The sequence below is a fragment of the Trichosurus vulpecula genome, chromosome 2, assembly GCF_011100635.1.
Source record: "Trichosurus vulpecula isolate mTriVul1 chromosome 2, mTriVul1.pri, whole genome shotgun sequence".
NCBI classification, from domain to species: domain Eukaryota; kingdom Metazoa; phylum Chordata; class Mammalia; order Diprotodontia; family Phalangeridae; genus Trichosurus; species Trichosurus vulpecula.
In genome coordinates, this window is record NC_050574.1 from 429861347 (window position 1) to 429880463 (window position 19117).

The window sequence follows — 19117 nt, forward strand, 5'->3', positions numbered from 1 at the left end:
CATCAGAAAGTTGACAACCATGTGATGATTCCTTTTGGCTGCAGCAACTCATGAAACTGTCTAGTAAAACATGAAGACTGGTGCAGTCTGCATAGAAAAAACAAGCACCCACACGGATGAAATTGCATCTGTTTAATTTGTTGAAGTATTTACTCCTACCTTTTCGTTTTGATGCTTCATTCCTTCCATGGCATCTCTCAAAGCCTGGAAAGATTATTGATGGCCACATAGATGTAAGAAAGTGGGAATAGGGATAAAGGATTAAAGAAGATGGCAACGCTTTGGTTTGGCTATGCCTAGAATTTTTTATTCTTACTTCTCATAGTGCTCACTCTCATTTTTATAAAGGACTGGAAAGATCTTTGGGAACAGGAGAGGGGAAAACTCCATGGTCTCATACCTAAACAACCCTTGGTTTATTGAAGAAATGAAACCACTTAAACCAATATTCAAGGGATACGGGTTAACATTCAGAATTTGATGGAAGTTAAAGAAGATTTTTCTAAGTCAGATATAGGGTTGAAACAAAAATATTCATTGAGCAACTTTTGATGAGCAGGAAATAGTTTAAAGAAAGATTAAATGCCTGGATAATTGTTCTGTTTTTCAGCAAAGAGCTTGGCCTCCAGGGCTAAGACTTTCCCTGACAGAAAAGCAAAGCCCCTGATATGAATCTGGAAATGGACAGATTCATCTCTTCATCAAGAGATAACAGATGAGGGTTGTTCCCTAATTCGATGACTGAGTATATTAAATGCAAAAAGCTAAAGCCTGTGAGCTCTCCAGAGGTGCTCTTTATTTTATGACAGAAAACTATCATTCCAGCTGAAATCCAGAAGCCAAAAGGAAAGGGAAGTTCAGGAACCACAGGTGTATAAGAGCAATGGCTACAGGATCAGCACAGTAATACCTAGCAGAAACCTCAAGACCAACAGAGCTATCTGGCAGAGACTATATTTCATGCCAAGCAAGAAAGCAATCCAATCCATAGGGAACACTAGAAGACATTGCTTCCACTGCAGCACAAGCTGTTTGAGCATGTCTTGGTCATATGTGGGAGCATGTGCTTTAGGTTTAGGGTGGAAATGTTCTCCCGCAATTTTCTATTTCTAGTTTCTGTGTAAGAAGAAATTAACATGGAAAAAAAAAAGACCTGATCTGAAGAGGAAGAAAAAGGAACTTATGTAAGCTATTAAGAAGAGTTGAGATTCGTGGATAAAGCTAGGAGCTGCATTGGGGGCTCGAGACATTTGGCATAAATTTAGAAATATTTGAAGGAGAATAATCTCCATTTCCAAATTATACTTCCTGTGAGCGTTCTGTGAGAATAGATTACAGAGAAATAAACAAGATAAAAGAATACAGATCTAAGGAAAGGAATCAAGAATAAGGAAAAGAAGACTTTAGTTAGAAAGTCAAAATAAGGAATAAAAGGTAAGTAAACTGGTAAGTTAAGTTAAATAAATCAGTGAAACATTTTGGACGGGGGGTGAGGAAAGGAAGGTGTAGCTGCAAAAATGTTATAGTAAAAAACAATATTTCACAAGTGTCAGATGAAAGAGGCTTGGCTACCCAGCAATTTGTCTTTAAAACACCCCAGAGAGTGGATTAATTGTAAACTTTATATTAGTCATCGGTATGAAATGGCAGCCTAAAAAGCTAATGAGATAGATATTGGGCTATATTGAATGGTATGAATTTTAGGAATAAGAAAGTGATAGTTCCTTCATACTCTTTCGTGGTCAAATTGCATCTTTATTCACTTCTGGAAATTCTTATTTTAGGAAAGGAATTTATAAGCTAGAAAGCATCCTAGAGGAGGGAAATTGGAATGGTAAAGAAGTTTCTTAGTCATAAGTTCTTTTGAAAAAACTGAGTAAGCTTAGCCTAGATGAGAAAGAATGAGATAGTAGGAAGATAAATACTTGAAGGACTGCTATGTGGATAAGGAATGAATTTGTTCCACTTGATCTGGTGGGAGTGGGGGAACAGGAGTAACTGGTGGTAAGTTGCAAAGAGGAAAATTTAGGTTTTATGTCAGGAAAAACCTTCCTAAGTGTTAAAGCTCTCCAAAATTAGTATGAGCTACACTGGGAAGGTAGTAGGCTCCCCAGTATTGGAGGTTTTTTGGATAGTTTTTTTTTTTAAACCAGACCCGCTTCATGTTTTGTTTTGTTTTTTTTTTTTTGGTTTGTTTGTTTTCTGTATAAATCCCCCTACCTGTCACCCCAATCTAGGGGATTGGGATGCGACAGGGGGATGTCTCACAAAAGGCATTGGTAGTAGGGGAATGTCATTAAGGCAGTAAAAGATTCTGTGTAAAATGGTTAAAGATTTGGGAAGGGTATGTGTAAGGAGGATCATGTTCTCCCTCCTGCCTTGCAATGCCAAACATCACAGTGGCGGTAGGAGTGATCCTAGCGTCTGTGGGGAGGGGAAATGGCAGCTCTTCTGTATTGGTCCTGGATATAGTCCCTGCAGTGGTCGTTCTGGGTTCCCTTCCCCAGCTGTCTGTAGATAAGTGTGTTGCAGAGCTCAAAAGGCAGAGATTCATTTGTGGGGGCTAAAGGTCAGCATTTCCAGTAGCAGTTGTGCTCCAGGCTCCTCCAGCTCAGGCACAACAGACTGTAAAGGCTGGGGACTATAAGGAGTAAAGGCTCCATGGGGCAGAGAAACATCAGGAGGCCAATCATCTTCTGCTGGGAACCCAATCAGGTCAAAGATTTTGCTTAACTGGTCAGCTTCGGAGTTTCCACAGAAAAGAGGCTTCCTACAGAACATCTCTGCAAAGATGCAGCCAACACTCCACATGTCCACAGGTGTTGCATATGCTGACTGCAGGAGAACCTCAGGAGCCTGGTACCAGAGAGTGACTACCACAGGTGTGAGTGCCATCTGGCAGCTGTAGATTCAGGCTAAGCCAAAGTCAGCCAGCTTGACTGTTCCACTGCTAGTCACAAGTATGTTTTCTGGATTCAGGTCACAGTGGACAATGCAGTTGGCATGAAGTCTAGACCTCTTAAGAACTGTCTCATTAGGTCCTTAATGGTCTCCAAGGGCAGCTCTGGTGAAGGGGCCTTGTCCAGATACGTCCTCAGGTCTTGGTCCACATGTTCAAACACCAGGGTCACCTTGGTCTCTCTGTTGGTTTGGGCAGTGGAAATACATCCATCAGCCAGACAACATTGGGTTACTCAAAGGCCTCCAGCCTCCTGAGGAGGGCCACCACCCAGATGGTGCTGACCAGCAGGCCCCCTCCACTTCCTCCTCCTGTCAGGACTTTCACGCTCTTGAGTATCATGAAGTGGCCACTGTGTGGGTCACAGGCCTTGTACATCGTCCCATAGGCACCAACACCAATCTCAGCCACTGGTTCATACCGAGGAATGTCCATCCTGGGTCTCCTTCGGCACTGGGGGCCATGCCGCTTGGGGAGGAGACCCACCATTATCTAGGCACCTGAGCAGGCCCCAGCAAAGTCATGCAGGGTAACTGGGTCCCAAGGGGCCGGACCCAGCAGACCTCACCATAGACTCGTGGGGGCTACAGTGGATCCCTATCCCACACCCTCACTACATGACTGGCCCTGCCAAGGTGGGAGGGGAGCTGGATAGATTTTATAGAAGAAACCTTTCTGGTATAGATTACCGCAAATAGGCACTGGGGTCCTTTTCAAAAGTAAACTTCTTTGATGTTTAGTTCTGTGTCTCCTAAAATGTTTTTCCCCCAAATGCCTTTGTTTTGAGCTGATTGTGTTGTCAAACTGAAAAGAAATTTGGTACTCTGCCTAAAAGGTAAGAAAATCATCCATATCCTTTAACCCAGTGATACCGCTATTAGGTCTATGCCCCAAAAAAGATCAAAGAAAGGAGGAAAAAACATATGAATCAAAAAATATGATATAGGATTTTAATGAATATTATTGATATAAAAAATTACAAAAAGAACAATTTCAGAAAAAATTTGAGAAAACTTTTATGAATCAAGATAGATATATATGTAGATATATTTTATTTAACAATCTATTGATTTATTTAGAATTATTAAGATCAACCCTTTAATCAACCTAAATATCTAAGCATATATAGATTGATAGATATAAATTTCCAATAATTAAGAACTCCAATGAAAGCAATGACCAACCATAACTTCAGAGAACCAATGATGATGCATGCTATTCACATCTTGACAGTGAGTCAGTAAGCATTTATTAAGCACCTACTATGTGTTAAGCACTAAGAATACAAAGAAAGGCAAAAGATATCATGTGGCTGTCATGGAACTCATAGCCTAATGTGAGAGGCAACATGGAAAAAACTATGTACAAACTAGATAGAGATAGATAGACAGATAGAGATATAGATATATCATAAATTGAAATAAATCAGCAGAGGGAAAACACTAGCATTAAGGGATATGAGGAAAGGCTTCTCATAGAATATGAGATTTTAGTTTGGACCTTCAGGAAGCCAGGGAAACCACAAGGCAGAGATTAAGAAGGGGAAAGTTTAAGGAATGACAGTCAGTGAAAATGCCAGTGTTGAAAGATGGAATGCCTAATGTATAGAACAGCAAAGGAGCAAGTGTTACTGGATCTCAGAAGGGTTTGAGCTACCAAATGAGACATATGTTGTTTGGACATAGCCAAAGTGGAAATTATTTGGCTTGACTCTCCATATTTTTATAATTATTCTTAAAGGCGTGGGTGAAGTGAGAAAAAAATAGGTTTTTGCTAATTTTTTTAATGACCCTGCCTCATTAGGGCTCTTAGTGTTCTAAACCATAGAGACAGCTGAAGTTTTTTTTTATCTGATGATTAATTCCTCTTTTGGAGAGATTTTATTGGTCATAAAAATTGGAGAAAATGTCTAGTCTTCTATTTTGTTTGTCATGTGACTCAGAAGTTACCCTAAGAAAAGTTAAAGGTTGCATCTTTCTTGTTTACATTAATATTTGAGCAAGCTGTACTAGGTCCTACTGAGAAGAAGAAAATATAAAAAAGGTGTTGTCCTCAAGGAACTTCCATTCTACTAAGAAGTCTTCTCAAAACTATAACTGTGAAAGTCACTTTTCACAATATTTTTTTTTCTTAGAGTATTTCATTCCTTTTCTGATTTCAAATGATTTGACTATCCACAAAGGTAGTTTTCCTTTGCCTGTCTGGATTTGTGAGATAAATCTCAAGAGATGCTTTATGGCAAAATCCCTGTTTCTTGATTGTCAAAGCTCATTCTGTTGTCAGTGCATAAAGTCAAAATCAACTTCAGTTACGTCACTGCAATGGTTAGTATGAAGCGATAGAACATAGTGTAAAGTATTTTCTTCTTGAGTAACCCGAAGGAAAATTCTGTACAAGGTAGATCCACTATAAGTTGCTTCTAAAACAATTTTTGAGGGGAAGGGAATGTGCTTAAAAATGATGAAAAGGAGTTTCAGCATTATGCCACAGCAATTAGAAGGGCACAGTTGATCCTATATTCCTCTGAAATGCTGATTTGTATTTAAAAACATCTCCTATGGAGAATGAGCCATCAAATCCTTTTTTTTTTTTTTTTGCTCCTAGCCAAACATCTTAAATCATCTTTATCTCAAGTACTGTTTAGTTTAATCAAACAATTTAGCAGGCAAGCAAAAATTAAACATTTGCATAAGTTTCGAACAGATTAGACCTTACAGCAGAATCTAACAGTCACCTGTCCGTTGAGGGCAGCAAAACATCCAGGTAGTCTGACCAGCCTGGACTCAAGTAAAATCTAATCTGTTGGTAGTTATAAGTTTTGTGAACTGAGAAAAGTCTTCTTCCATTACTGAAATTTCTAACATTAGACCCAATATTAGAGTATGTTATGGTAATTAGTGTGGGACATTTTTGTTTTCTCTTTTAGGATGCTAAGGTAATCAAGTACCTTTGATGAGTCTTGCCTTTCAGATGTAATGGCAAGCAAAGTGGAGTTTTTGTTGTCTTTTGTTTCTTTGATTGAATAAAGAGTCTTTGACCTGCTTCAGAAACAAGAAAGCCTAGTTCACATAGGTTTGAATCCCATGGTTGTGTTGCTCTCTGACCCTGAGAAGGGTATATAAGATCTGAGGTTGGCATTTTGTTTTGGGGCTTTCACTCACTGGAAGAGTGTCATGTGATTTGACCATACAAGACTCTGGGTAGCCATTGTTAAGAGTCCCCCCAGCTTTGAAAACCCAGATGTTTGTGCTTCTCTTTATGGTAACTACATGTGTGATGTCTTAATCAGACAAAGCCTGTCTATTGATCTGTTTGCAATTTCTGTTTGTATTTGCTGTGAAGTTCAGGGTGCTGACTTTTTCCCCGAACTAAGGGAATGATATATGTATGTTTAATTAAACTGAGATTATTAACTCCTTAAAGTTGTTTTCCTTAGAAAAGCAGATCAAAGAACCTGTGCTAGGAGCCTTCTTGTGTGCTTTTGTTGTTGGTCTTTCACCGCCACAACTGCTATTAGCAACATCATTGTTACAGAATATCTATCTATATCAATCTTTGATACAATTCCTTCCCGCTTTCCTCTCCTGAATTGTTTCATATTGTCATTCTTTTGGCTAGAGTATTTTTGTGCAATTCATTCCTTTTATTCATTAAAAGCCAAATCTTTGACTAGAATTGGTTTTCTACATTTGCCAAGCAATTGAAGTCAAAGAAATCTCACTTATCTAAATCAATGGCTTATTTCAGCAGTTCTACTTCCCACAATACTTATGATCCCAAAACAAAATTAATACATCTGGGAAAAGAACAGAAGTGGTCAAATGGGAATTCTTTGCATGAAAATTATCAGATAAATATTTGTTATCCAAATATATAGATAATAATAGATATATATAACACAGTCAAAAGTCATTTTCCAATAGATAAGTGGTCAAAGTATATAAAAAAAAAAACAATTCTCGAAGGAATTGCAAACTTTGAACAACTATATGAGTGAAAGCTCCAAATCACTAATAAGAGAAATGCAAATCAATATAACCCTCAAGTTTTACCTCATGGCCAGCAAATGAACAAATATCACAAAAGATGAGAATAATCAACTATGGAGCAATTGTGAAAAGATAGGAATGCTAATCTATCTTTAGCAGAGCTGTGAATCAGAACAACAATTTTTAAAGTAATTATACAAATAAAATTACTAAAATGTCCATATCTTTTTAGTCAGAGATTCCATCATTAAGCACTTACTACAAGGGTATAATTTATAAAAATATAATGCTCCATATACACCAATTTATAGCAGCATTTTTGTGGTAACAAAGACTTGTAAACAAAGTCAATGTCCGTATTTTGGGAAATTACTTAACACATGGTAGTCTATGAATAAAATTGAATACTACTTTGCTGTAGAAAATAATGAAAATGATGAATACCAGGAAGAATTTAGAAGATCTACATTAATAGATACAATGTGACATAGAGACAAGAAAATAATATACACAATGACTACAAAATGGAAATAAACAGAACAGCCATTACAAAACAGTTGAAAATGAATGTTGCTAAATCACACAAACAACAAGCATGACCCCAATGAAAAGAGAAAACACTTCTCCATAAAACTTGGAGGAGGGTGAAATTCACAGTTATAGAATACTGCATATAATTTAAGATTGATTTCAGTATATAAATCAGTTTTTTTAATCATTTTTTGTTTTCTTTTAAAAATAATTTTTACATGGCATGACTCTCTGGAAGAGGATAGAGTGGGAAATTAGAAGCAGTAAAAAGTTATCAATGTATAATAATAAGTTGTTTTTCAAAAGAAATATAAATCCATTTGCAGAATATCATGTGAAAGGGTGACTAAAGATTAAGAGAAACATCAACTAAGTAACCAGAGAAAGTTAGTGGAGAGAGGAAAGCAGCCTTTACTTACTTCAGCGGGAAAAGATCAGCCCCCTGAACTTCAAGGCAAAAACCAAAAGAAATTATAAACATCAACAGACAGACCTTGTCTCATTCAAATCACAATTCATAGTTACTAGAGAAGCACCAATATCTATCTGGGCTAAAAAGCCGGGGGGGTGGGGAGGGCAGTTACATGGCTTGCCCAGAGTCTCAACACTTCTTCCATGAGTAAGCCCCCAAAAGTCAAATGCCAAGCTCCCCTCAATTATATCTTGTTCGGAGCCCTGAAAGCTTTTACCTCACCCAGGCTAGGTGTGTGAAAGATCACCATCCCCAGTATCCCATCATATACAAATCAATGACTCCTGATTGTCTTAGTACTGAGAAACATCCCAAGACAAGATCCCACTTTACCAGCCCCATTCAAACAAAGGACAGAATTATTAAAGGCATTTATGAGAAGAACAGCAAAAAGTCCTACCCTGATTACCATTACACTCCCCCAGGCTTCTGGGTCTTGCAAAGGCTACTTGTGAGTTAACTATGCCAGAGTCAGGGTTGACTTCTGATTTCTTACTGATCACATACTCCTAGATATTTTCACTAGAACTTTTCTGTAACATTTCTACTGCTATGCTATAAAACCCCCAATTCAATAGACATGAAGTAAATGTTGTTGAAAAGGAGATCCTCAGATAGTGACTCAATGCCAGGAACATGATTTTTTTAAAATGTGATTTTAGATTACATGTGCCAAGGAATGGAAGACCATATGATTAGTTCACTGAGTCCAAAAATTCTGTTTCTGTAAATAACTGATCATCAAGCTCCTCAAAAAATCAATTTAGACTAGCTATCTTTTATTCATAATGTTTATACTGTGCAGACCAGAATGTCTGTAGACAAGTTTGATAGAAAAGCAGCAGCTGACTCAGCAAACATCAATAAACATTAGGAATCCTTGAATATAGCCATGCCAATTCTTTGATCCTAAACATATTTCAAAAAATATTGTCCACATTTTAGAGCACAGTGGAAAAGTTATGGGAAAGGAAATGCAAAAGGCACGATAGCAATGGAAGGGGCAAAACATTTTAAGGGCTTTTTTGTCCAGTCATAGCCATGAACCTAAGAACGTACAATGGTACTGTTCCTAGTCAAGTGCCCTCAGCCATCATCCTGTGAAACAGCCCTAGTGGAAGTGTGCCTCTGCTGTCTCAACAGTTACCACCACAGCAACCGAAGACCCTGAAAAGAATGATCTTGCCTACAAAGTCCTCAGCTCTGTTAGATGGTTCAACATTAGAAATTCATAAGATTTTTTTTCAGAATAAGTGACGTTAAAGAAGAGACAATGTCATCTGCTTTATTACTGCACTGTAAGGACCACAGGACTTTTCCATATTCCTCGCAGCTGAAACTGTCCATATATATGGTCTCCTCATTAGAATGTGAGCTCATTGAGAGCAACAGCTGTCTTACTTTTTTATTTAAGTGCTGAGCATAATGCTTTGCACATAGCAAGTTCTTAAAATGCCTTATTCATTCATTCATTCAAGAGGAAAATGACAAATAAAAGTATAAGTTGTCAATTCATCATTTATAGCAGCCAGTTTTCCTATCAAGTGATGCTCTGATATTTCTGATGATACGTGTTTTCCATCAATTATGTTATTAAATTTATGTCAGTTATTAAATTTCTGCCAATAGAAAATTGAAAACATTTGATATATACACTAATATTCAAAATTTGTTCAAAGACAGATTATATCCTCAAGAATTTCTAGGTAAAGTATTGATGTTTTGAACTCTTAGAACTAATATTTCTTGGGGGACAAATGTTCTGAATGCAGCTTAAACCTGCACCAAGATTTTGGAACACCTTCTATAGTAGATGGGTGCATATTTAAAATCTTTAACATGAACCAGAAATAGAAATATGGTTGCCCTTTTTTGCTCTATAAATATTAATGAAGTAGATACAAGGAGAGTGACTAAGTTCACCATCAAGCCTATAAGGAAAAGGAATGCAGAGTTCAGATCAAAGGTCAGATATGTATCCCTGACATATCCCACTTGAATCCCATGATATCCATGAAACCCCTCAAATTGACAGAGAAAGAGAGGGCAGGTTCACTTGCCCAATAAACAAGGAATTACTTCCTCTTTTCTTCTTGTGTAAATCTAATATACTTCTGTTGTTTTTTATTTAAGGTAAACTCATTTCTTAAAGTACTTCAAACATTTTCAGCCATTGTCAACATCAAGAACCTTGTGTGTAAAGGTCAGCATCAAATTATCTACAATCAATTCATTTTGTCACATTTGACTGTATAGTGTTGTCAGTGATATTTTTGTGTTACAGGACTGTGCTCTGAGCAATGGCATCACCTGATAAATGAGAGTAATGATGACTGAGGGTGTTGAAATTTAGCTTTTATCATTTAATAATGGCACATGTAGCTGGAAAAGACAAAGCCAAAATAACAAACATGGGCCATAGAATTATAATGCCTCATCCTATGACATGGTTATGGGAAGTCTCACAGTTAATAGCAGCTGGCAGGCCAGGAAGAAGGCTGGACTTGACTATATTCCAAAGTAGGCAGCTGCTCTCAGCACGTGGGAAGGAACAAAAATCCCAGAACTGGAAGAGAAAACAAAACCCGTAGTATTAAACTAAAGTTGAAATCAGGAACTCTTGCAGAAGATGCCAAGCTGGAGGAACAGCCAGAACAGATATGTTTGGGGAAACTAGAGCCAGTTCAAAAGGGGAGATGGAGTAGTCAAGATTGGGGCCGAGTGGAGGCAAAGGGCCTATTACTACTACCAAAGTAGCAGAATACTTGAGCTGTGGAAGCAAGGAGGCAGCAGCTGTTGCCAATAGCTTGAAAAAGGGCATCGTTCTTTCTCCTCCTCTTTGCATACCTAAAGAGCATTTAAAACAGAAAACCTAGGCCTCTAAATGGGGGTTCCTAAACTAGTCCCTATATTATAGCTATGAAAATTGAATGTTATAAGCAGTAAGAATAAGAGAGCCAGGTGAAATATTTTGTTTCAAGGTATCTTTATATCTCTGGAGAATCTGGTAACTTTTTAGCTTCCCTTGTTTTGAGTGTGGTTATATTCCCATGTGTTGTATATGTCACTGAGGAAAATCTTACAGTTTGGACTGTGCTGCTAACACAATCTAAAGCTTAAGCTAAAGTCTGAGATCTCAAGCACAAATTGCATCAAAGGGCTAAACAACAATATCTCTGTCAAAGTCTCAAACACATACTTAATAATACTTCCTTCTCTATTTTCTCAAATTTGACTCTATTAGGTTACATGAACTTTGGGGTAAATGGCTGCAGAAAACTGGCAAAGTCCTAAACAAGGCAAAGTAAAAAAATACATATATATGAGAAAAAAATTTAAATGTGAGATATGAAAATCTCACAAGGAAATAACAGGCTGACAACACTCTCTGAAATTCCTATGTCCGCATGCATTTCCTTTAAATGCAAACCAGTGGATGCTGATAGGGCTCACTCTTACCCTTAAAGGGCTTTGCTTGTCAGAAGGTACAAGCTAGACAGAGAATAGTGACAATAGGCCACAGTTGAAAGATATCTTTAAGTGTCCATAATAATATTAATTATTTTATCATGGTAGGTTTGTCACTTTTTAGAACATCACTCGTTCTTATATTTAGTCTTATCATACTGAGCTCTGGGGTGATCCTGGGGTATGTGTGAATAAGTTTTTTTAATTAAGAAAACTTAAATCTTTCTCCTTAATTTTGTCATGCCCCAACCAAGTTTATTAGCTTTTATCTATTTAATAATCTAGAAAAATTGCCTTTCCTAATAATAGTTGCTCATATGTATTTAACTAATAAGTGGCATAAATAATAAAGTAATGATATAAATACTTATTTTCAACATTCTGGCTAAAGTTCAAAGTCAGATATCATGCTGAATAGATGAGTAAATAGCAAAAAGCAAAAAACAAAAACAAAAACTGACCACAAAAACTACTCTAGCAACAGAGTAAATCAAGACAAAAACTCAGAAGATGATCACTTGAAAATATCTACAATCAAAGCTTTAAAGATAAATGTAGATTTAGAAACATGCCAAACAAGAATTCCTGGAAGAAGTAAAGAGAGGAAAAGAACAAAAAAAAAGTTTTAAAAAATCAAGAGTGCTAAAGTTCAAATTTGGAAAATAAATAAATGAGAGCCAAAAAACATCATGAAAAAGAAAAATTAACAATGTGGTTAAAAAAATACTGAAGAAAATGACTCTTTAAAAATCAGAATTGGCCAAATTGTAAAAGAATCACAAAACTTCACAGAGAAAACAACTCTTTAAAATTAGAATTGTTTAATTAGGAGCTAATGATTTCTTGAGACATCAAGAAATAACTTAAAATATCAAAAGACTGAGAAAAGAGAAGGAAATGTGAAATATTTCATAAGAAAAACAACTTAGAAATGAATTGAGGAAAAATAATTTAAGAATTAGTGGACTACCTGAAAATAATGAATGATAAAAAAAGAATCTAGTCAACCATGTTTCAAGAAAATATCAAGAAAAACTGGCTATCTGGCTTAGAAGTAGCAATTCAAAGAATTCACCAGTCACTATGCAAAAGAAATCCTAAAATGAAAACTCCCAGGAATATTAGAACAAAATTCAGAGCTCTCACATCACAAAGAAAATAATGAAAGAAGTCAGAAAGAAATAGATCAAATATTATAGGACCATAGGTGAGATTACGAAAGATTTAGGGGCTTATTACCATAAAGAAATGGAGGGTGTGGAATATGATTTTCTAGAAGGCAAAGAAACTAGAATTACACATGATTCAAGAGAATCATAAAAATGTAAACATAAGTGAGAAATAAGGAACTAAACAAGAAAAAAATAGCTTGCACTACTATATAAAAAGATGTTTTATGTAAACCTTAAAAACTTGATCATCACTAGGGAAGTTAAAAGAGGTGTACTTAGACAAAGGGCATGAGTGTGAGTCTGTTATGTTGTAATTATTTCAAAAGAAGAATGGAAGGGTAAAAAGAGACATTCGCTGGGAAAAGAGGGAAGGGAGGAGATAAGTGGTGATGAAGAGATTAAAGAAAAATGAATGATAGGAGGGAACCATATGATTCTAGGGATGCTTGAGACCCCAAAATACCTACACGCTGGGTCCTGCTGAAAGAATTCGACTCAAGCCTTCTCAGCCAAGGGAAAAGACAAAGTTTATTAGGGATTCACCATAATGGGCTGTCTTAAGAAATCCCACCCTTTGTGATGCCTGTTTTCACAAGTGGGCCAGATTCAATCTACTGAGCTAGTTTGAATCTGAGCCCTTTCATGGAGGCAAGATGGAGATTATATACACAAAGATTGTAGGAGGGATTGATGGCTCCTGTGGGGTGACTAGAGGAGGGGTTTAGGGAGGGTCTTGAGGAGGAGTCTAAGGAGGACCAAAATGAGGTCAGACTCCAGGAACCAAGAGAATGGGATTAAGGGTGGGAAGTAGCTGAAGGCATGGCTATTGATAGTATCAAGCAAGTAGCTGGACAATAAAGGGCAAGGCTAGGTAGAGATTTGGACCTAATGATAATGTAAGGTTATAGCCTCAGGCCAAGGCCAGATCAAGTGGGAAGATTCAAGGAGAGTTCAAGGGGGCTCCCAGAGACTCTATTCCAGGTTCAAGGGGGTTCCCAGAGACTGTGCCCTCATCAGGGAAAATTATTTCGCATAAATGAGACATAAAAAAGAATTTATACAATGGAGGAGAAATGGGCAGAACAGGCTATGCTTGAATCCTACTTTCATCTGGATTTGTTCATGGACAGAAAACTACACATATACATAGTTGGGTACAAAAGTTCATATTACTGAACAGAGAAGTAGGAAAGGGACTAAGAGAAAGGTAAGGGGGATAAGAGAGAGGGTGTGGTCAGAAGAAAACAGATTCTTCCTGACTTCTGGATAAAAATGAAAAGGATAACTATAAGAGAATAGGATGGTAGGAAATACAAGTAAGTAATTATAGCTATGAATGTGAAAGAAATTAACTCACCCACAAAACACAAAAAGACAGCAGAATGGATTCAGAAACTAGAATCCAACAACAGATTGTTTAAAAGAAAAACACTTGGAAAAATAAAGATCCACAGTTAAAATAATGAACTAGAACAGAATTGTTATGCTTCAGCTGAAGTAAAAATATAAGGCAGGGATAGTAATCACAATATCAGAAAAACAAATGCAGATATAGACCTAAGTAAAAGAAATAATCAGGAAAACAACATTTTGTCAAAAGGTACCATGGACCAAGACTTCTTAAACTTTTTCCAACTCCTTCAGCACTTCTTAAACTGTGGGTCAGGACCCCATATGGGTAAATTAATATCAATATGGGGAACATATTCACCAAAAGGCATAGCATTAAAATTCTTGATAGAAAAATTTAACGAGTTACAGGAGGAAATAGTAAAACTATCCTAGTGGGAACCTCAATTTACCACTCTCAGAGGGTGGGAGATAACAGAAAGATACAAAGTGGAGATAAAGGGGAAAGAAGAAAATTAGAAGTTAAATACCGGACCCATTACAAATATAAAAAGACTAAAAAGTAATCTGAGGAGTCAGAGGCTGAAAAGGGTAACAAGTGAACCTGGAATGGGCATTCCCACAGCTAGAAATTACACATTTTGGAACTTGGGTCCAATATAATCGTATTGATTTCATCCCCCAAAACTCAAACCACTTAATCTGCTGAGAAAACTCCCAAAAAAACCCACCTTCTTCCTGCTGTGGGCTCATCACAAAAATTATCAATTAACCAAGCTACATGTATTTATTTAGTGCCTACTAGGTGTGAGGAACTCTGCAAGTCCCAAGGAATAAAAATAAAAAGGAGAAATTATAACCTAAGCTAAGTAGTAAGTAGAAGCTGTTTGGTCAGTGGATAAAGCCCTGAGCTTGGAAGCAGGAAGACTCATCTTCATGAGGTCAAATCTAGCCTCAGACACTTACTCACTGTGTGACCCTGGGCAAGTCACTTAATCCCATTAGACTCAGTTTCCTCATCTATAAAATGAGCTGGAGAAGGTAATGGAAAACCACTCCAGTATCTTTGCCAAGAAAACCCCAAATAGCATCATGAAGAATTGGACTTGACAGAAACAATTCAACAAGAACAAAAGCTGTGCAAGTGCCATAGGGAAAATCCACTACCTCTCCCTTCTGATTACTCAGTGGCCACAATATGACCAAGCAAGCTATTGACATTAAAAAAATGGAAAAATGAAAATATGTTTATAAGGTCTATCCAATGGTTTCTACACAATTTTGGCCAATATAAATGAATTAACCTCAACAAGGAGGCTCCTAAAAGTCCAGAAAATCTCTCAATCAGAAAAATCTTGATCTCTTTATCGTGGAGTAAGACATGGGAATCAAGAGCGTTACCCATTTGGAATGTAAACTCATTTTCGAAATTTTACATACAAGGATAGCATAAGATTAGAAGAGTAATATCATTTGCTAGAACAGTGCAAAACAATGGAAAAAAACAAGGTAAAGAAACTTTGAGGCCCAATTAAATTAAATTATCCAAAGGGCATCTAAAGAAAAAAATGGAAAAATGAAAATAAACTGATGGAAAAATTGAAGTAGTGCTATAATAAACTATCTTAATAGATAAGAGTAGAGCTGTAAAATTTGAATTACGAGATCTTATTCTCAAATGTGCTGTGTGACAAATTGTAAAAAGAAACATGAGATGAGCAAATGATGAGTAGCTGAATTAAATGTACATAATGAAACTGATACTGGAGGTGATGCAGTTTTAAGAGAATTTAGGGATTATTTATTATTTATCAAGATATAGAAAAAAGAAAATATGTAAAATAATTGTAAAAATATGAAAGTCATATCACTATTTGAAAAAAAGACATTACTAAATAGCTATGTGTTTTCTTTTAACAAGAATGAATTAAGGATATACATGATAAAAACATAAGAAGGAAACAGGCAACTTTTGTAAATAATTTTCTTTACCATGTCAATTTTAAGACTGAAAGGCATAGAAAATCTAAGATTTGTACAGAAATAAAGTCAAATAAGAAATGCTTACTTTATGCTAGGCACTGTGCTAAGCACAGGTGATACAAAGACAAAAACAGTTCCTATTCACAAAGAGACTACGGTATAATATACAAATATCCACTTAATTAGAGAAAAGTTAATTTATATGGGTAGGTTGAATCAGTAAAGAAAATGGCAATATTAGTTAAAATTATCTATTTCCAGTATTCTACAAATCAAACTCCCAAAAGATGATATCATAAAGTTTAGAAAAAATTAAAAAATATAAAGAAAGAAGAGGCTGAGAATCTCAAGGGTAGTAATGAAACAAGTGGAAAAGAAGGGCTACAAATAACATCTTAAACTGCACTAAAATGTATTAATCTTAAAAATAATTTTCTGCTGGTTAAAAAGAAGCTGACCAGTGGAACAGTTTAGATACACAAATTACAGACATTAAAAAACACAATTTCCCTAGTTATTCAGGGAATGACTGAACATTAGACAAAAATAAAACTTCTGGGAAAACTGGACAGAAAGAATACAAAAGAATGGGTGGAAAACAGATTTGCAACAATGCCCAATTTATACCAATATAAGGTCCAAATGGATTCATAACTTAGACATAAAAAGTTGTATCACAAATTAAAGAACCAAGAAAGAAATCATCTTTCAGATCTATATATAGCACCTTTTTTTAGTGGTGACAAAGAATTAGAAACTAATGGGATGCCCATCAATTGCAGGATGGCTGTGCAAGTTATGGTATATGGCTGTGATGGAATACTATTTTGCCTGAAGAAATGATGAGCAGGAAAGTTTCAGAAAAACCTGGGAAGACTTATATGAACTGATGCAAAGTGAAGTAAGCAGAACCAGGGAAAAAATTATACACAGTAACAGCAATATTTTATGATACATAAATCTAAGATAATGCCAAAGGACTTTTGACAAAAATGCTATTCATCTCCTGAGAAAGAATTGATGGAATCTGAATGAAGATCAAAGCATAATTTAAAAAAAAAACTTTCTTTATTGTTCTTGTTTTATTTTTTCTTTCATCTCTCTTTTTTCAACAACATGACCATCATGGAAATATATTTTGCATGATTATGCCCGTATAATCTGTATCAAATTGCTTGCCTTAACCATGAGGTGGAAGGAAATACTACGGAGGTAAAAATTGTAACTCAAAATTTCAAATAAATAGATATTAAAATCATTTTTACATGTAAATTGTGAAAAAAAAATGATGTTAAAAAAAGAAAACTACTTGTTCATATAATTTGACAATTTATCTACTGAGGAATGACTCACCTTATGAATCCGAGTCAGTCCTTCCAGACCTTTATCAGAGACTTGTTACAAAGATTTTTCAGTTACCCATTTCCCTTCTAAATTTTAGTACATAAGATGTATTTATGAAAAAACTTAAAAATTGTGTATCTTGTTTATCTTATGTAATCATATCGTTTACCTGTTTCTTCATGAACTCTTTCCTTGTTTGCTTTCTTAAGATTATTACTCACATTCCACACATTGCTCTCATGTCTATTATGAATATAGGTACACTATGGAGCTAAATTTTATTGAGGTTCGAAGACAAAATTCTTGATTTTATGTGACTTAAGGTCATACATGCTCTATTTTATTCTGAAATATGTATGGAGGACATGGGGAGAGGATAAATGGTTTCACAAAATAGACCCTAAACTGCTCAGAAAATTTAGTCCCCTGGGAAAAGGACTGTAGGAGAATCATGCAATGGTATTTCACAGAATGGAGTTCTATTTTAAGCTTTTTGAGTGACATTTAGTTGATATCCCTAAGGCTAAAATTTCAATAATGTACCAGAGCTAATAAAATTAAGAGGAAATCAATCACATCCCAAGATTTGTTACATTCAACAATATAAAATATGTTAAAGGCATTGTTTCACATTATTCAGGGCAAATTTTAGTGTGTTCATACTTATATTACATACCTTATTAACCAAAAAAAAAATGAAGGTATTTTCAATAACTGGCCTCAGCTATATTATAATGGTACTCTCACCAAAGAAAATTCAAGCATAAAAATCCTGGCAAATTCAACAAAATATATAAAAAAATAAATTGTATAGAATCAGCCAAATGAAATGAGGTTCTTAAAAATTTTGCAAGGAAGTAATACCCATTTGAGGGGAGGAGGCTCACATTATAATTGATACTCAAAGTCTCACTATAGTTGGTCCCTACCCTGGCAGGTAATTAGGTACTGAAAATTAAGCATTCTTCTTCAAGTCTGAGATGAATACAAACTGGTAAGCATAGTATATTCAAGACCAGACAAAGAATTGAAATCATTTTTTTGCAAGAAGTGGAGGGTGATAGAAATAAATTTTAAAATTGTGTGTCCAGGTTACCCCAATCCATAAAGCTTTATAAGGAACTCTACGAAAGTTGAGCTTTGAGCAGTACTGCCTTTAAAGCTGTCTTAGTTTAACAATAAAAATCCATCTCCCCCCAAACAGACAACTATTTGGAAATACAGCACTTAAAGGAATATAAAAATCTATAACTTATCTCAATTACCCTGCTAAATCATATGGTACAAGCTAGTATTTTCAGCATAGATGTGCCCAAAAAGAAAAGGACTCTGAGCTTTGAACAGGTCTTCAGTTCTCTTAAATTGTGGCATATTAATTATCCAAAATAATTGGAAGTTCATCAACTAATTAATGACCTTATATAGGTTATTGGTTAAGTGAAAGTAGACAGAGGAAAGCCAAGAAATCAAGTGTTATAATTGAGATGATTAAATTCAGTAAACATTTATTAAGTACTTTCTATATGCCAGGCTTTGTGCAAAGGACTTGTGATTAAAAGATTAAAAATAAAAAAGCAATACCTGCCAGCATGTTATTTATATTTGAGTCTACAAGAAGATTTCCTAGCACTAAAGTCATTTAGGCACCTTTATCTCTAAAATTATTTTAAAATGTCAATATTGTCCTTTATGCAAATATCACCTCTTATAGAAATTTAAAACACACCCAAATACTACATAGGCATACTATAAAATTCCCACAGTAGCACACTAGAAAAAACAATTTGACATGTATTTTAGCTGAAAGGTATTTTTAAATTAAAAACTGAGTTTTCTCACAGCCACGACA

At 35.7% G+C, this 19117-nt stretch overlaps 1 pseudogene; it reads right to left on the minus strand.

Annotated features, from left to right (window-relative positions):
- Nucleotides 1-2394: 2394 nt before the first annotated feature.
- LOC118837308 lies at nt 2395-3394 on the minus strand (annotated as a pseudogene).
- Between the last annotated feature and the right edge of the window lie 15723 nt (nt 3395-19117).